At 33.4% G+C, this 15,434-nt stretch overlaps 1 non-coding gene across 1 annotated transcript; it reads right to left on the reverse strand.

The window, feature by feature from the left end:
* Positions 1 to 273: 273 nt before the first annotated feature.
* On the reverse strand, positions 274 to 437 carry LOC131922058 (U1 spliceosomal RNA). The gene has a single exon (XR_009382177.1). It is a non-coding gene; the product is annotated as a U1 spliceosomal RNA (small nuclear RNA).
* Between the last annotated feature and the right edge of the window lie 14,997 nt (positions 438 to 15,434).

The following is a 15,434-nucleotide window of genomic DNA, read 5'->3' on the forward strand; positions in this document are numbered from 1 at the left end:
AGCTACCAACCCATATTGTGATATACAAGAAACGCCATTTGTAGTATACTTTCATTGTATTAGTTCTGTCTTCTAGAGAGCCCACACTAGTACAAGTACCATTTTTTCCATCCTTTCATAGATGAAACCTTTAAGAAAATAAAAAAACATATTATAACACACACACACACACACACACAAAAGTTTTCTTCATACTGTATACTTTTTAAAATGTAGGAAAGCATATGTTTAACTAGGGTATAATAGTAGAGTTCTTTTTTTTTCTTTTTTTTATTGGGGAGAGCGTGAACGCAGTCCCCCACTACCACAAGTTATGCAGTCGAGTTTCCCGCATTTGGGGAAATCGCAGGGGTCAGCACATCCGGAATGCAATGGATAAGCCTCGCCCTGGGAAAACCACCTTCGTGATCATGGTATCTCCCCTGCCAGGTAAGTATAATAGTAGAGTTCTTAACATATGGTACAGTCAGTGACTTAACAGTAAAATATATTTGGTGATCATAATATGTGGGCAAAATTTCTCTGTTTAAAGACATAGTGAAAAATGCAGTCAAACTATAAAATCACAAAAGACAATTCTCTGGAGACAGAGAATTCTAGTTAGGATGTTGGCCTTATTTTTCAGATTGAAACAATGTCTCATTGTTTAGCACAGACTGCCTTCAAACTTGAAATAATCCTTGTGCTTCAACTAGGTTTTGGGACTACTGATTAAATATTTCATGACTCACGATGTTATAATGTTTGCTTTTATATTTTTCATATCTTTCTATTAATTCCTATATATAAATGTATCACTTACAATGTATATAGTATCTATAAAATATAACTATGCATTTTTCCTTTCACCCAGTCTTAAGTATACATACAAAAAATATGAAGAAAATGATAAATCCTCAATATCCAATCAGTATTTCTTTATCATCTACTTAATACTTAATAGTGTTTGCTTCTATTTTATATCTTTGAATACTTCTGCAAGTATTATAAAATTTATTTTTCTATATTACACCAAATATTTAATATAGCTATATAACTGTCATTTAAATTGTAAATATGTAAGATTATTATTATATGTTTGTTTATGTAATATTTCTTACTATGAATAATTTCACTCATCTTATTCATTTTTAACAATCATTCATTTAGTGATTATTGTCCTTGATAAATTCTGGAAGTAAAACTCCTTGATAAAAACCATCAGCAGAGTGGTGGTGGTGCATGCCTTTAATTCCAGCACTCTGGAGGCAAAGCCAGGCAGATCTTTGTGAGTTCGAGGCCAGCCTGGTCTAGAGAGTGAGATTCAGAACAGGCACCAAAACCACACAGAGAAATCCTATCTCAAAACAAAACAAAAAAAATTAAAAACCATCAAGGAATATTAAAATTTTTAATGTAACCAGAAAAATGGATTTCAAAGAGATTTTCCCAACTCACACTGAAGTAGGTATAGTGGTGTTATCTTCATGTTGCACACAATCCAAAAATGTGGGAGAGTGACTAAATAGTTTATTTGGGAGGCAGAGAGGGCTTTGTTGAAAAAAATAATTCATGCTTTTATTTTCATTTACTCATTTGTTTGAAAAATTCATTTCATATATAATAGTCTTATTTATTACCATTTTGGAAAATAATTGTTCATGAATGCATGAATACACACAAACTGTTAAAATAAAATTGCATAAATATAATCATTTTATTAAGCATTTAGACATAAGTACTCTTTCAGGAAAAAAGATATTTCCATAGCCATTTTAAGCAAATAATATCAAATGGTCTAGAGCTGAGGTCCTGTTTTTGTAATAAGAAGTTTCAGATTTGTTAAACTTCACACTTAGCTGAACGTAAATGTTAAGTGATGGTAATTTAATCAAATATTAAAAGAGCTACATGAGCTGTTACGATTCTCTAAATATGAAAATATAAAAAACTTTCAGATACATAGAGAGCTATGATCTTTTTCAGAGCTTTCCTTTTATTATTATATATTTATTTTGCAGATTTATTTGCAGTTGCCAAAAAAAGTTGAGTGTAAGGGACATTTTCAGAACAGATATAATATATATATAATATTGTTGCAGATACAGGAAATCTAGATAATATGTAAAGTAATATAATTGATTCCATGCAAAATCAACATCTGAGCACATATGTTCTAACTCCAGTCTATTGTCTTGCTCTATACATAATTATGAATTTAGTATCTTACATATAAAAGCATAATGAAAGTCTGTTGAATATGTTATAAATCCTAAATTAAGTTCCATAATTATGGAACTCTTAATTATACTAATAGAGTCATGCTAGAATTAGAGGAAAACATAGCTAAAGTTTTTGATAATATTGTTATTGTCCAAGTAACTGATAATATATATGTTTTCTAGAAAATGCATATAAACACAATTGTAAAAATCAAAGATAATATACAAAACATCTTCATCTCATATAGGAATACAATATTATATTTTGACACTTACTACTTTAACTTTTCAGAAATTAATTTTTTTTGTTTGTTTTTCAAGACAGGTTTTCTCTGTGTATCTTTGTGCCTTTCCTGGATCTCGCTCTGTAGACCAGGCTGGCCTCGGACTCACAAAGATCCACCTGGCTCTCCTCCCAAGTGCTGGGATTAAAGGTGTGCACCACCACCACCCAGCCAGAAATTAAAATTGAAAAGAAAGATTAATTCAATAGACATATTAATAAATATTATATTTATAGATCTTATATTAACCAATTATATATTATATGAATCTTTTGAATAAGATTGAACTGAATTTAAATGTAATTATAACATCATCACAGCCTTTGCAAGTTACACTGAGTTGCTTGTTTTATTCTTTATTTGAACTTTATTTTTTAAGCTTGTATAGATAGATTTCAGTGGTTTTGATACTAACAAAGTCAATCAACTAATTGTTAAACTATTACATAAACAAAGATGTAACATCAGAAGAATGTGCCTTACTACAAATTTTATTTTTAAAATGTAGGATGCAAAATTTCAATTATTATTTCATTATCCAGCCCATTCTGATACACAGGTACATTCATTCATCTGTAGTGAACATTGGAAGATGCAATGGTTTATACTCAATAATAGTTCTTGCTAAGTTTGTGTCCAGTGTATTGGAAATTAAGACAGTTATCTTGGCATTTGTATATTCTTTGATTAAAATTGTTCCATTTCAGTAGAAAGGAGGCTGAAAGAAGTTAAATGGAGATAAAAGTTAAGTCCTCTGCTAGAATAAATTATAATGTAATTTTTAGTCATCATATCTTAAAGCTGTATAATTTTCAGTCCAAGAATTTTTGAGAGCTCACTGTTCTATCTCTGGATGAACCATACACTTGGGGCAGGAGTTGTTTTAGAGACAAATTGCTTTTGACTTCGACAGAAATTGCTTCTGAAAAATTACTCATAGGTAATAGATAGAAGGACCACAATCATGGTAGGAGCAGAAGAAATGCAAATGATTAAAATGTGGACAAAATATGAGAGAAGGATTTGATTTTGAACTGAAGATTAATCTCCTGATTGCAGGTAATATTTTCATTTTTATAGATGAGAATATGAATTTCAGTTATAGAGAGTTGTAAAGTCATATAATAAATGTGTGTTCATATATCTAGTAGTAAATAAGCCATCAAGAAAAGATTTGTGCTTGAGATAGAGTTCTGAGATCAATTGTCAAGACAACATAAATTAGTATGATGACAGCCAATAGAGAACAGAAAAATATGAGAATAATTTATACTTAGTTGAGTAATTAAAGACGGATAATATATACATATTTTACTATATTTTTGATTAAATGGTATCACTTTATTATAAAGTGATAATGGTAATATGTAAATATGTAAAATGGATGCACAAACAAATGCATCCAACAACTATGAGGTAGCCACTCAAACATTGCCCAATCTTGAAGTCTACATTTCAGTGAGCTTCGATGCAATTAGAATAACCATGCTGAAACTATGGAGCTTTACTTAGGATTTCATTTGCTTTCCTATCAATTACATTTGTATATACTTCTCTATGACAAAAAAGTAAGAATAATCTATGACAGACTTAAAACAAGAAAAACAATTAGCTTTATATCTTCTTTTATGACTTCTCTTTCCTTTTGCCTGGGTTCTAACTTTCCTCATCAACTAATATTACCTTTTATTGCCCTCCTTTCTAAATGTTATACTTTATACTTTCTTACATACAATTATATATTTACATGTATGTATTATAGACTAGGATTCACATAGGAAGGAGAACATTTGATTTATTTTCTTTCTGATTTTGCATCACATCACAATATTATAACTTCCAAGTCTATCCATTCCCTGCAAATTTTATAATTTCATTTTTCCTTTTGGCTGAATAGCATTCCATTGTATACATAGAAAAACATATTTGCAAGCATTGGTTTGTAAGTTTATTTTAAAACAATTTCGTCAATTTGATTTTTGTTTTGCAGTTGGCTTTAGCATAGTTCCATTGGTTTATATGGTTATTATAGTTATGATGAAGTTAATTCTAACATAGAGAGGAGTTTGTGAGTTGTTTTACTCTGCAAGTAGCTACTATTGGTGGAAGTCACACTTTCTCAAATGAGTAATTTAGTTAGTAGAGTATTTGTGAAATATGCATGAGGCCATGGATTTGATCCACAGCCAAGCAGCTATTTCTAAGTGAAAGTTGTTGGGAGTGGGAAGATCAGTTTTCTCCAATGGAATAATAATAGTTATATCAAACACACTCCAATGCATGCCACATTCTAAGGAGTGGTTAGCCAGCAGAAATTAGTTCCATGTTTTATTTGTTTTCTTTTTCCTTCTTAAAGAAAGTATGTGATGACGGGGGAGGTCTGGAAAATACATTCTTGCCTTGGGGAAAAGGCACTTTCTGATCACTCTTGCTTCTTCATTCTGGGATTTTCACTGGTTTGAACTTCTGTGGGCCTTTTGCATGTTGTCACAGCCTCTGAGTTCATACGTGTCTCTGCCTTATAATATCTGTAAAATGCTTTCTCCTTAACGTTGCCTACTGCCACTGGATCCTACAGTCTTTCGGTTCCACCTATCACATAGATATATGAACCTTGAGGGAAGATATGTGATTAATGACATCCTAATCAGGGATAAGCACTCCAAAGTCTCTCACTCACTTAATGTCATTAAGTTGGGAGTCTCTGTGTTAATTTCCATCTATTGCAAGATGATGCTTCTATGATGAGGATTAAATAATGTAAAAATCTAAGAGTATAGCAATATTCTTAGAAGTCATTTTGTTGCTATATTCCTTTAGCAGAAAAATGGTAGTAGTTTTTCCCTATGTCTATGATCAATCTAATTTCAGGTTCTTGAAAGTTTAATGTAGTCATGCATGGGTTCTATCTCATAGGGTAGATCTTAAGTTCAGTCAGAAAGTGGCTGATTGTTCCCCTAAATATTCATGACAGTATTATATTAATAAATATCTCTTTATGCACATCATTATTATATCTTGTGGAGTTCATATTTGGATAAAAATGAAGATTACTGTTCTCCTCTGATAACAATTGTAGTACCTTCTAGCACTAGAAACACTAACCAATATGGATGACTTTTCCACATGAGAACCATGTAAGTTTTTCCATGGTATACATCATAAGTATGTGATGTCTTCCACAAAAGGGTCTTACATAATAGTTGTGGATGGTAACTAATACAACTGACAATAATGTGTAGTGTTTGAGGGCATTTATATGATCTCTTTGGCCAATAACACAAAAGGATGTAAGTCATTCCTGGTACTGGGGATTTTATTTATTAGGATAGGATGTATGGTTGGGTATTTGTCCTCCATTATTGAATGACTCTATTTAAACCACACACATATATTATGTGTATATACATTATATATATATATATATATATATATATATGGAAAGTTTTAGAAAGTAAGATAACATTTGACTTTTCAACAGGTCTTTAGTTTTAGTTACATACCTATATGCCATCCTCTAATTTGTCCTCCTGTCTGCCATCTTCAATCCTCTTCTTCTAATTTCCCACCTTTATTCCTTTACAACCCTACATCATATATTCCCTTCCTTAAAATGTCCTTTCTTCCCACTAGTCCCTTTCTAGCTACCAACCTGGATAGTTATTCTAAATGAAATACATATATCTAAGGCATAAATGCTAGCCCACATATAAAATAGAAAGCATAAATTATTTGTGCTTAAGTATCAGGGTTACTCCATTGGGATGACTATGTCTTGCTCCATTTTGTTTAATAGAAGAATAATATTCTATTATATAATTTTACCCCATTATTATTATTATTATCTATTTATCAGTTGGTGGATATGTTCAGTGTTTCCAATTTCTGACTATTATGAGTAGAACAACAATAAACATGGTTGAGCAAGTATCTCTGTAGTAAGTTGTAGAGAACTGTGGTTTATGCCTAACAGTGATATATCTGGATCTTATATATATTTTCATAGTAATCACATTGATTTATATAGTAGTTATATAGTAATTAAATTAATTAATTTTCACTCCCCTCAGCAATGAATTAGTGTTCCCATTTCCCCATATCCTCTTCATCCTCTCCTGACATTTGTTTTATTAATCTTGTTTATTGTGACTAGAGTGAGATGAAATCTCAAAGTAATGTTGACTTGCTTCTCTCTGGTGGCTGAAAATTTTGAGCATTTTTAAGTGTTTATCAGTCATTTGTACTTCATCTTTTGAGAACTCCCTATTTAGTTTTAGGATCCATTTTAAGTTGGTTTATCTTATTTATTGATATTCTTTTATTTTGGTCCCTTATATACTCTATATACTTACCAGATGTATAATCTGTAAAGCTGTTTCCAACTCCACAGGTTTTCTCTTTGTGTTAATAATAGTGTCCTTTATTGTACAGAGCATTTCCGTTTCATGTGGTCCCCATTTATTAACTGTTGTTTTTATTCCCTGTGCTATCAACATCCTGCCTAGAAAATCCTTTCCCATACCAATAAATCCAATATTATTCCCTGCTCTCCCTTCTGTTAGATTCAAGATATAAGGTCATTCATACATTTGGAGCAGAATTCTCTTTAAGGTGATAGACATGCATTTATTTTCATTCATCTACATGTAGCCATGTATTTTGACCAGTGCCATTTGTTGATGATGCTGCATTTACTTCAGTGTGCATTTTGGCTTCCTTCTAATGAACCAGGTGTCTATAAAGTTACGTCCAGTTTTCAGTTATTTTCCACTGATTAACATGTTTGTTTTTATACTAAAATTATACTTTCTTATTACCATGGTGTTGTAGTACAACTTAAAATCTGAGAGAATGATACCACTAACTGATGCTCTATTGTTTAGGTGTGGTTTGGCTCTCCTGGGATATTTTTGTGTTTTCATGTGTAGTTTAAGACTATTTTCCAATTTCTTTTAAGAATTTCATTGGAATTTTGATAGGATTACATTAAATCTGTAGATGACTTTTTGTATGATGATCACTTTCATAATATTTAATTTTACTGATCCATGATCAGGGAGATCTTTCTATCTTTTGATGTCTTCTTCAGTTTCTTTCTTTCAATGTCTTAAAAAAATTTTTGTTTGTTTGTTTGCTTTACTTTGTTTCATTTTTTAATTCATGTTTTCCTATTGCTTGGCTGGAACTATTGTAAGATGTTTAAGCTATTGTGAAGGGTATTATTTCCTTGATTTCTTTCTCAGTATGCTTATCTTCTCTATGTAGGAAGGCTACTGATGGTTTTGAAAGTTATATATTTTTTTCTGATACTTTGCTAAAGTAGTTTTTCAGCTCTAGAAGTGTCCTGGTAGAGGCTTCAGAGTCTTGTGTCTAAAAGTATATCCTCAGCAAATAAGGATAGTGTGGCATCATCATTTCCTATTTGAACATAAAAACACAATATAAAGAATCATTGCTGCTCTATTCACAGTAGCTAGAAAATGGAAACAACCTAAATGTCCCAGAACTGATGAATGGATAATGAAAATGTAGTACATATACAAGATTACTATTCAGCTATAAAAGTAATGAAATCATGAACATTGAAAGTAAATGGATGGAACTAGAAAAGATCATATTGAGCAAGGTAACCCAGAGTCACAACAAGAAGTATCACATTCTCATTCTTATCTGAGGCACCACCACCAAATCTTCAGATATGAGTATACACCCTAGTTACTTTATATATGCAGAAACCATAAGAGTCCAAATGAAACATGGCCAGGTTAGGTGTGTAGGGGAGCAATAAAAAGGGGAATAACAGGACAAAATAATATTAAAAGGGCACTTGGAAAATATTCAAGGATCTATATGGATGTAGAAGGAAGGTAAATAAAGAAAAAGGGAGAAGGGTGAAATAACAATCATGATGTCTGAAAAAACACAGGAAATCATATTGTGAATTATCTACCAAAATACCCATAATGCATGTAAGTCAGTTTCTAAACATACACATATATTTTAAATTTAATTTTCCAATCTTGGCTGACAGAGACATAAACCATCTAAGACAAACCCCAACATGAGGTTTGAGAAGGTTTCTTTTGAGTTGTTTCTCAGAGCTCTGCTAGAGGCCCTCAAAAGTTTATAGGCTAAATTTGCCATCAGTAATCACCCAGAGGTAGAAGTTGGGTCCCTATTACTGAAGAGACCATGGACTTCAGACACAGGACTCAGAGGCCCATCAAACGGAATTTACCTGAAAATGTCCTCCCATGAGAGTCTGAAAAGGAAGTGAACAACTGCTAGTCCTACAAACCTATGACACCTGTGAACCACCACAGCAACGACCAACAAGGCAGAATAAGCCTAAAGACACAGCAGTGAAATTCCCACCTTATTGAAAACAGCAGCTGTCTAACTGGACTTAAGACCAGACCAACAAAATGAAAACTATGCTTGGTGGTGGAAACCTAGACAAAACGTGAGTGTAGTTATGGATCTTGGAGAACCTACAACCATCTACATCAAAATGTGGAGCTGTGGAGCCAACAACCAACAGAGACATCTAAAACACCATTCCTTCACCCAAGGCTCAATGATCACTGTATCAGTGGGAATGGAAAGATTTGAAGAGCCAGAAGAACAAAAAGTCTTTCATGAGATTGTGTCTACTAGGAATGTCAGAAGCTACACTCATAAATCTTACTGATCTGAGTCCCTAAAAATAAACGGAATAAGAATGATACCCAAAGACATGCTAACTTGGACAGAGAAAAGCTTATGAGGCCTCAGCTCTGCACAGATTCTTTTGTGAAGAACATACCAATTTGTTAAATACCCAATGGTCATCCCTGTAAACATGTACATGGAAGTAGCATTAAATAGATTGAGCATAGTGTATTCCTATGCTTATAAATATATATATATATATATATGTGTGTGTGTGTGTGTATGTGTATGCAATGTTGTGTATAGACAATAAATATGTATATTTGCAATAAGTACACACACATATGTATGTAAGAAAAATTAATAGAAAAGAGGCCATGAATTTGAAAGAGAGCACAAAAGGGTGTATGTCAGGGTTTGGAGAGAAAAATGGGAAAGCAGAAATAATGTAATTATATTATAATCTAAAATATAAGATAATCAATTAAACATAGTATATTCTTTTAAAAATCAGCATAATTAATAATCCTTTAGTCAAAATGCCCAAAAGTTACACAGAGAGGATATCAATTCATAAAATTAGAGGTGAAAAGGGAGGCTTTACACTTTGAAAGTCAGAGAAAGAAAGTCAGAGAATTATACAAATATATTTCAAAAATTTATATTCTACCAAGTTAGAAAACTTAAATGAATGAATTTCTTGATATATATGGCCTACAAAATTTAAATTAAAATGAAATAAATATTTAAACAACCCAACAAACTCCAGTGAAATAGAAGTAGTAATGAAACATCTCCCAACTGGAGGCTCCACTGTTGAGAGCACTGGCTGTTCATTCAGATGACCGGGGTTGAATTCCCAGCACTCACATGGCAGCTCCCATCTACCTGTAACTCTAGGTTCCAAGTATCATGCTGCCTCACACAGAAATAAGTACAAGCAAAACACCAATGCATGGATAATAAAACATTTTGACAATGGCTGCACAAAGTTTTATTACTACCAGAAGTAAATAATTGTTGGTATTTTCCCCACATCTTCTTCAACATTTGTTGTCAGGCTTTTGAATGGTAAACATGTTGACTTGAGTGAGGTGGTATGCCAATATAGTTTCATTTGCACTTCTCTGGTATCTATGGATTTTTAACAATATTTTTAATAGTTATTTGTCATTTGTGTTTCTTTATTTTAAACTTGAATTCTTACATCCCATTTGTTGTCTAGCTATTTTATTTCATTGGAGTTTATTTCTGTAGTTCTTGTAAAATTCTGGACTTCAGTCACCTAAATTACAGCTAATAAAAATTTTCTCCAATTGCATGGACTATCAGGTTGATCTGTCATTAGTTTTTTTTTGAAGTGAAGAAAAATAAAGGTTAAATTGATGTAGTGCTGTCTGTTGATTTTTGGAGGCAGTTACTACGATATTGAAGTTCTGATTAAAGACTATTTGCACATTGTCAAAAATTAAACAGCTATATCTTAGTCTGTTTATTTACAGGTCCTCTGTATTGTTCCACTGCTTTAACCACTGTAATATCAGTTGTTATCATAATTCTGAAGTATAATTTGAGGACAGGTATTGTGACATCTCCAACTTTGTTCTTAGTCTTTAGAATTGGTTGAACTATTCGTGGCCTTTAGCGGTTTCAAATGAATTCATGGATTATTACTTTTAGATCTCTGAAATATAATTTCAGAATTTTGCTGTGTATTGTAGTAAATATATGGATTAATTGGAGTAGGTTAGCCTTTTTTACATCACTAATTCTGCTGATTCAGAAATATGGAATTATTTCTATCTTATAGTATCTTTTTTTAATTTCCTTTTTTGGTGTCTTGAAGTATTGGTTATAGAGAACTTTCCCTTCTTTTGTTAGGTATGGCATATTTATTAATGGGATATATTTTGCTAATTTATTTCTCTGAGATATATTATATATATATATATATGAAAGCTATTTTTAATATTGATTTTGTATCATGTGTTTATTTGATGTAAGAAATAAATTCTGTAGGGTCTTTTAAATAAAGAATCATGTCATCTGGATTTAAAGATAGTTATAGTTATTCCTTTCATTTTATGTCCTCTTAGGGCTTTTTCTTGTCTAATTGCTGGAGTCAAGGATTCAATTACTGTACTGTGTGAAAAAGGGAAGAGTAGGCATCCTTGTCTCATTCCTGTTCTTATAGGAAATGCTGTTAGTTGACCTCTATTTAGCATAATGTTGGCTATAGGTTCACTGTATACACTGTTTATTATCTTAGGTCTACTTCATCTATTCTTAATGACTCTAGAACTTTTACAGTGAATGTACATTGAACTTCAAAATTGCTTATTCAGAAACAATAGTAATGATTATGTGGTTCTGTTCTTAAGTTTGTTTATATGGTATTTTAAATTAATTGATATTATATGCTGAACCAATTTTTGAAAAATCTAAAATATGAATTGTAATCACCTGTGGTGATATATCATGTACCCTAGTAAAACTTGCCTGAAGATAGGAGAACAGAACAAGCCACTTTAAATATAGAGGTCAGGCATTGGTGGCACACACCTTTAATCCTAGCACTCAGGAAGCAAAGATCTGTCTAGATCTCTGTGAGTTTAAAGCCACACTGGATTACATGAGATTGACTCAGTCCAGGAGAGAAACAGAGCCAAGCAGTTGTGGCACACACTTTTAATCCCAGTACTTGGGAATCACATGCCTTTAATCTCAGTACTTGAGATCTCTTGCCTTTGCCTGGGAGGCACCCAGGCCTTTAATCCCAGCACTAAGAAGGATGTGATATAGCTGGATGGAGAAAGGTATATAAGGCATGAGGAGACAGAAACTAAAGCCTTTTCAGGCTGAGGAGTCCTAGAGGCAAGAGGTGGCTGTGGCTTGTTATTTTGTCTCTCTGATCTTTCAGCATTTACCCCAATATCTGGCTCCAGGTTTTTTATCATAAGATCATTTAAGATTCAAGCAAGTCTACCAAATATTGGGGAGCCGAAGACCCAACTAGATAGCTCTCAACACCAAATAAAACCTTCAGTGCCAGAAATAAGTCATATCTAAACAAAGTTTTGGCCAAAGGGGCTCCATGGAAATCTACAAATTACCCAGGCTGGTTCCATGGTTATTGGTTATTCTCCACAAATTGATGGTGTGGCCCTATTGTTGAAGACAACATGCATGTATCTCATTTAACACAAAGTAGTCAAGGTGGTGCCTAACTAAATCTTTCACCCCCATTGGCTAGTGATAGAGAAAGGGTGTAGATTTGGGTGGGTAGAAAAGTAGGGAGGATTTGGAAAGGGATTGGGGAAACTGTAATCATAATATACTGAATGGAAGAATCTATTTTCAGTTAAAAAACGGGAAAAAAATGATTCTTAACTATATACTTGGAAATAGAATTTAGGAACACCTTAAGAAGGTAATATATTATGAACAAGTAAAGTTTCTTTATATTTTTGATGTGTTGTGTCTTGAAGAACTTCTCTGGTCATTTCTAGTTGAAGCTCTATATGCCTTATGTGTTTGATGTGGACCTCATTATCTACATTTGAGAAATTTTCTGCTATAATTCCATTAAACATTCTATATATTCCATTTGACTTTTATCTCTGCTTCTTCTTCACCATGGATTCTCAAGATTAACCCTTTGAATGTATCCCAGATATACAGAAATACTTTTCATGTTTCTTATTCCTTTCTTTATTTATATCTGTATTGCTGTCTCCCATTCACAAAATTCTTTATTCTGCATGGTCTTCTCTGTTAATGATGCATGTTTGTTTGATTTTTGATGTAGCATGTGTTTTAACAGTTTCTGTTTGGTGTTTTTCAATGTTTCAAATCCCTAACTAAACTTTTCCTCCAATTCCTTAAACTTTCTCTTCCAATTCATTGTTTCACTGACTTTGGAGAAAGTCTTGTCTAGATCTTTTATGATTTCATCAATTTGTGCATCTGTTTGTTTGAACCTTCTACATGATCATAAGTTCCCTTTAAAAGTAAGACACTGAATTTTTAGACATTTCAGCTATATGAAATTTTGGATTTGGTTATAGAGGAGTTAGTTGCTTGTGAATGGGTCTTAATTGGTTGGTTACAGGGTAATATTCTCTTTGTTTCTTTGTGTTGTTTTGTGTAGTTATTTGTTTTTACTCTTTTGAGAAGCCTGTCACCCAGCTCCATAATAAATCACACATGCAGGCTTATTCTTAATTATAAATACCCAGAGTTAGCTTGGCTTGTTGCTAGCCAGTTTTCCTTAACTTTAAATTACCCCATCTTTCTTTTGCCTCTGGGCTTTTTACCTTTCTCTATTTCTGTATTCCTTTTCTTTTTACTCTGTTGTTGGTTGTTTAGCTGGGTAGCTTGCCCATGATGTCCTCCTCCATCTCTAGCTACTTCTTCCTCTTTTTTCCCATAGTTGTTCTTCTATATATTCTCTCTTTCTGCCAGCCCCACCTATCCTTTCTCCTGCCTCACTATTGGCTATTCTGTTCTTTACTAGACCATCAGGTGTTTTAGTCAGGAAAAGTAACACAGCTTCACAGAGTTAAACAAATGCAACATAAACAAAAGTAATATACCTTAAAATAGTATTCTACAACAGTTTTGCTTATCTATTGAGGTATATTTGTATTTCAGTTTTTACTTTCCCTTCCTTTCATTTAAATTAGATGTATTGTTTTCTGGGAATTTTCCCCGAGGTTTGTGTACACAATGGTCAGTTATGAAAATTGGTGAAACTTAGCAAAGATTATCAAATGAAGTCACTAAGATGTCTTAGCTATGTATCAGCAAAACCAAGGGTATAGCTCTATGCTAACTACCAAGGAAACCAGATTAACTCTAACCTTGGTCACTATTTGGATTATGTGTACCTGCTGGGGCAGAAGTCCAAATGTCAGACAAAGTGAAGTCTGTGTACTGGTTGGCTACTATGGTTAGAATCACAGACTTAAATTGATTTCTGGACCAATAGAAATGTAGATTCTTTGTCCTGAGATGATCACTGAAACCTTGTAAATCAGAATCCCAGTCCCATACTGACATTTAAGATGACTGGAGCCAAATTCTTTGTTTCTTAAGGGTTTCTGGAATGTAGATTTGATCTCTCACTGACCTCTGAACCACTAGGACTTGTGTTGTGTTTGTCCAGTGGTCCCACTGTAGCTGGAGCTTGAGTCCTAGTAGTTATATAATCTCCAGAATTTTAAAACAACACTGTAGTTGGAAGTTTCTCTGTCCTGCCTGGTCCCACCAGGTCCCATGTTCCTCCAGCCTGGCACTCCAGCTGCTACTTATAAAATAATCACTCAGAAGCTTATATCAATTACAAATTACATGCCCATGGCCTATGGCTCAAGCTTCTGAGTGATTATTTTATAAATGGCAGTGGGACCACCAGGCCAGAGGAAGGTGGGGCCTGCTGGAACCAGGCAGCATCCAATGTGGGGCTCCGTTTGTAGCTGAAAGTTTTCCTGTGTCCTGCCCTGTCCACAGCCACTCAGACCCAAATAAACATACACAGGCTTATATTATTTTAAACTATGGTCACGGCAGGCTTCTTGCTAGCTAGTTCTTATATATTAAATTAACCATTTCTATAAATCTATACTTTGCCATGTGGCTGTGGCATGTTGTTCCTTCAGTGGTGGCTGGCATCTGCTTTGCCTCTCCTTTCTCTGATTGGTTGATAAATAAAGCCACTTGGCCTATGGCAAGTCAGCTTAGAGGCAGGTGGAAAATCCAAACAGATAGACAGGAAGAGAAAAGAGAGGCAAAGCAGATGCCAGCTGCCACCAAAGGAATAACATGCCAGCAGACTGGTAAGCCACAGCCACGTGGCAAAGTATAGATTTATAGAAATGGGTTAACTTAAGATGTAAGAGCTAGATAGTGAGAAGCCTTCCATGGTCATAGTTTAAAAATAATATAAGCCTCTGTGTGATTATTTGGGTCTGAGCAACTGTGGACAAGGCTCGACACAGGAAACCTTTCAGCTGCACAACTCTCTTCCTGGGCCACACATTCCAAGTTTGACTTTAATTACTGTATCTGAAAAAGTTAATTATGGCAATTTGTTTTCTTGGAACAATTCAATTCCTATCTTAGCAAGTTAACAATGAAAGAAGGGTGAAAATAACATGATTTATTTCCCCTAGATGTCTCTTTTTCTGGAAAATGCCCTGTTTTTATCAACTAGCGTAAGGCCATGCCATGTTGTTTTTTAAAAAGTAAAAATAACATTTTTTTCCACAGACAACTCATCCTATCATGGGTGAAGGAC

This window comes from Peromyscus eremicus, chromosome 11 (assembly GCF_949786415.1).
Source record: "Peromyscus eremicus chromosome 11, PerEre_H2_v1, whole genome shotgun sequence".
Classification (NCBI taxonomy): Eukaryota; Metazoa; Chordata; class Mammalia; order Rodentia; family Cricetidae; genus Peromyscus; species Peromyscus eremicus.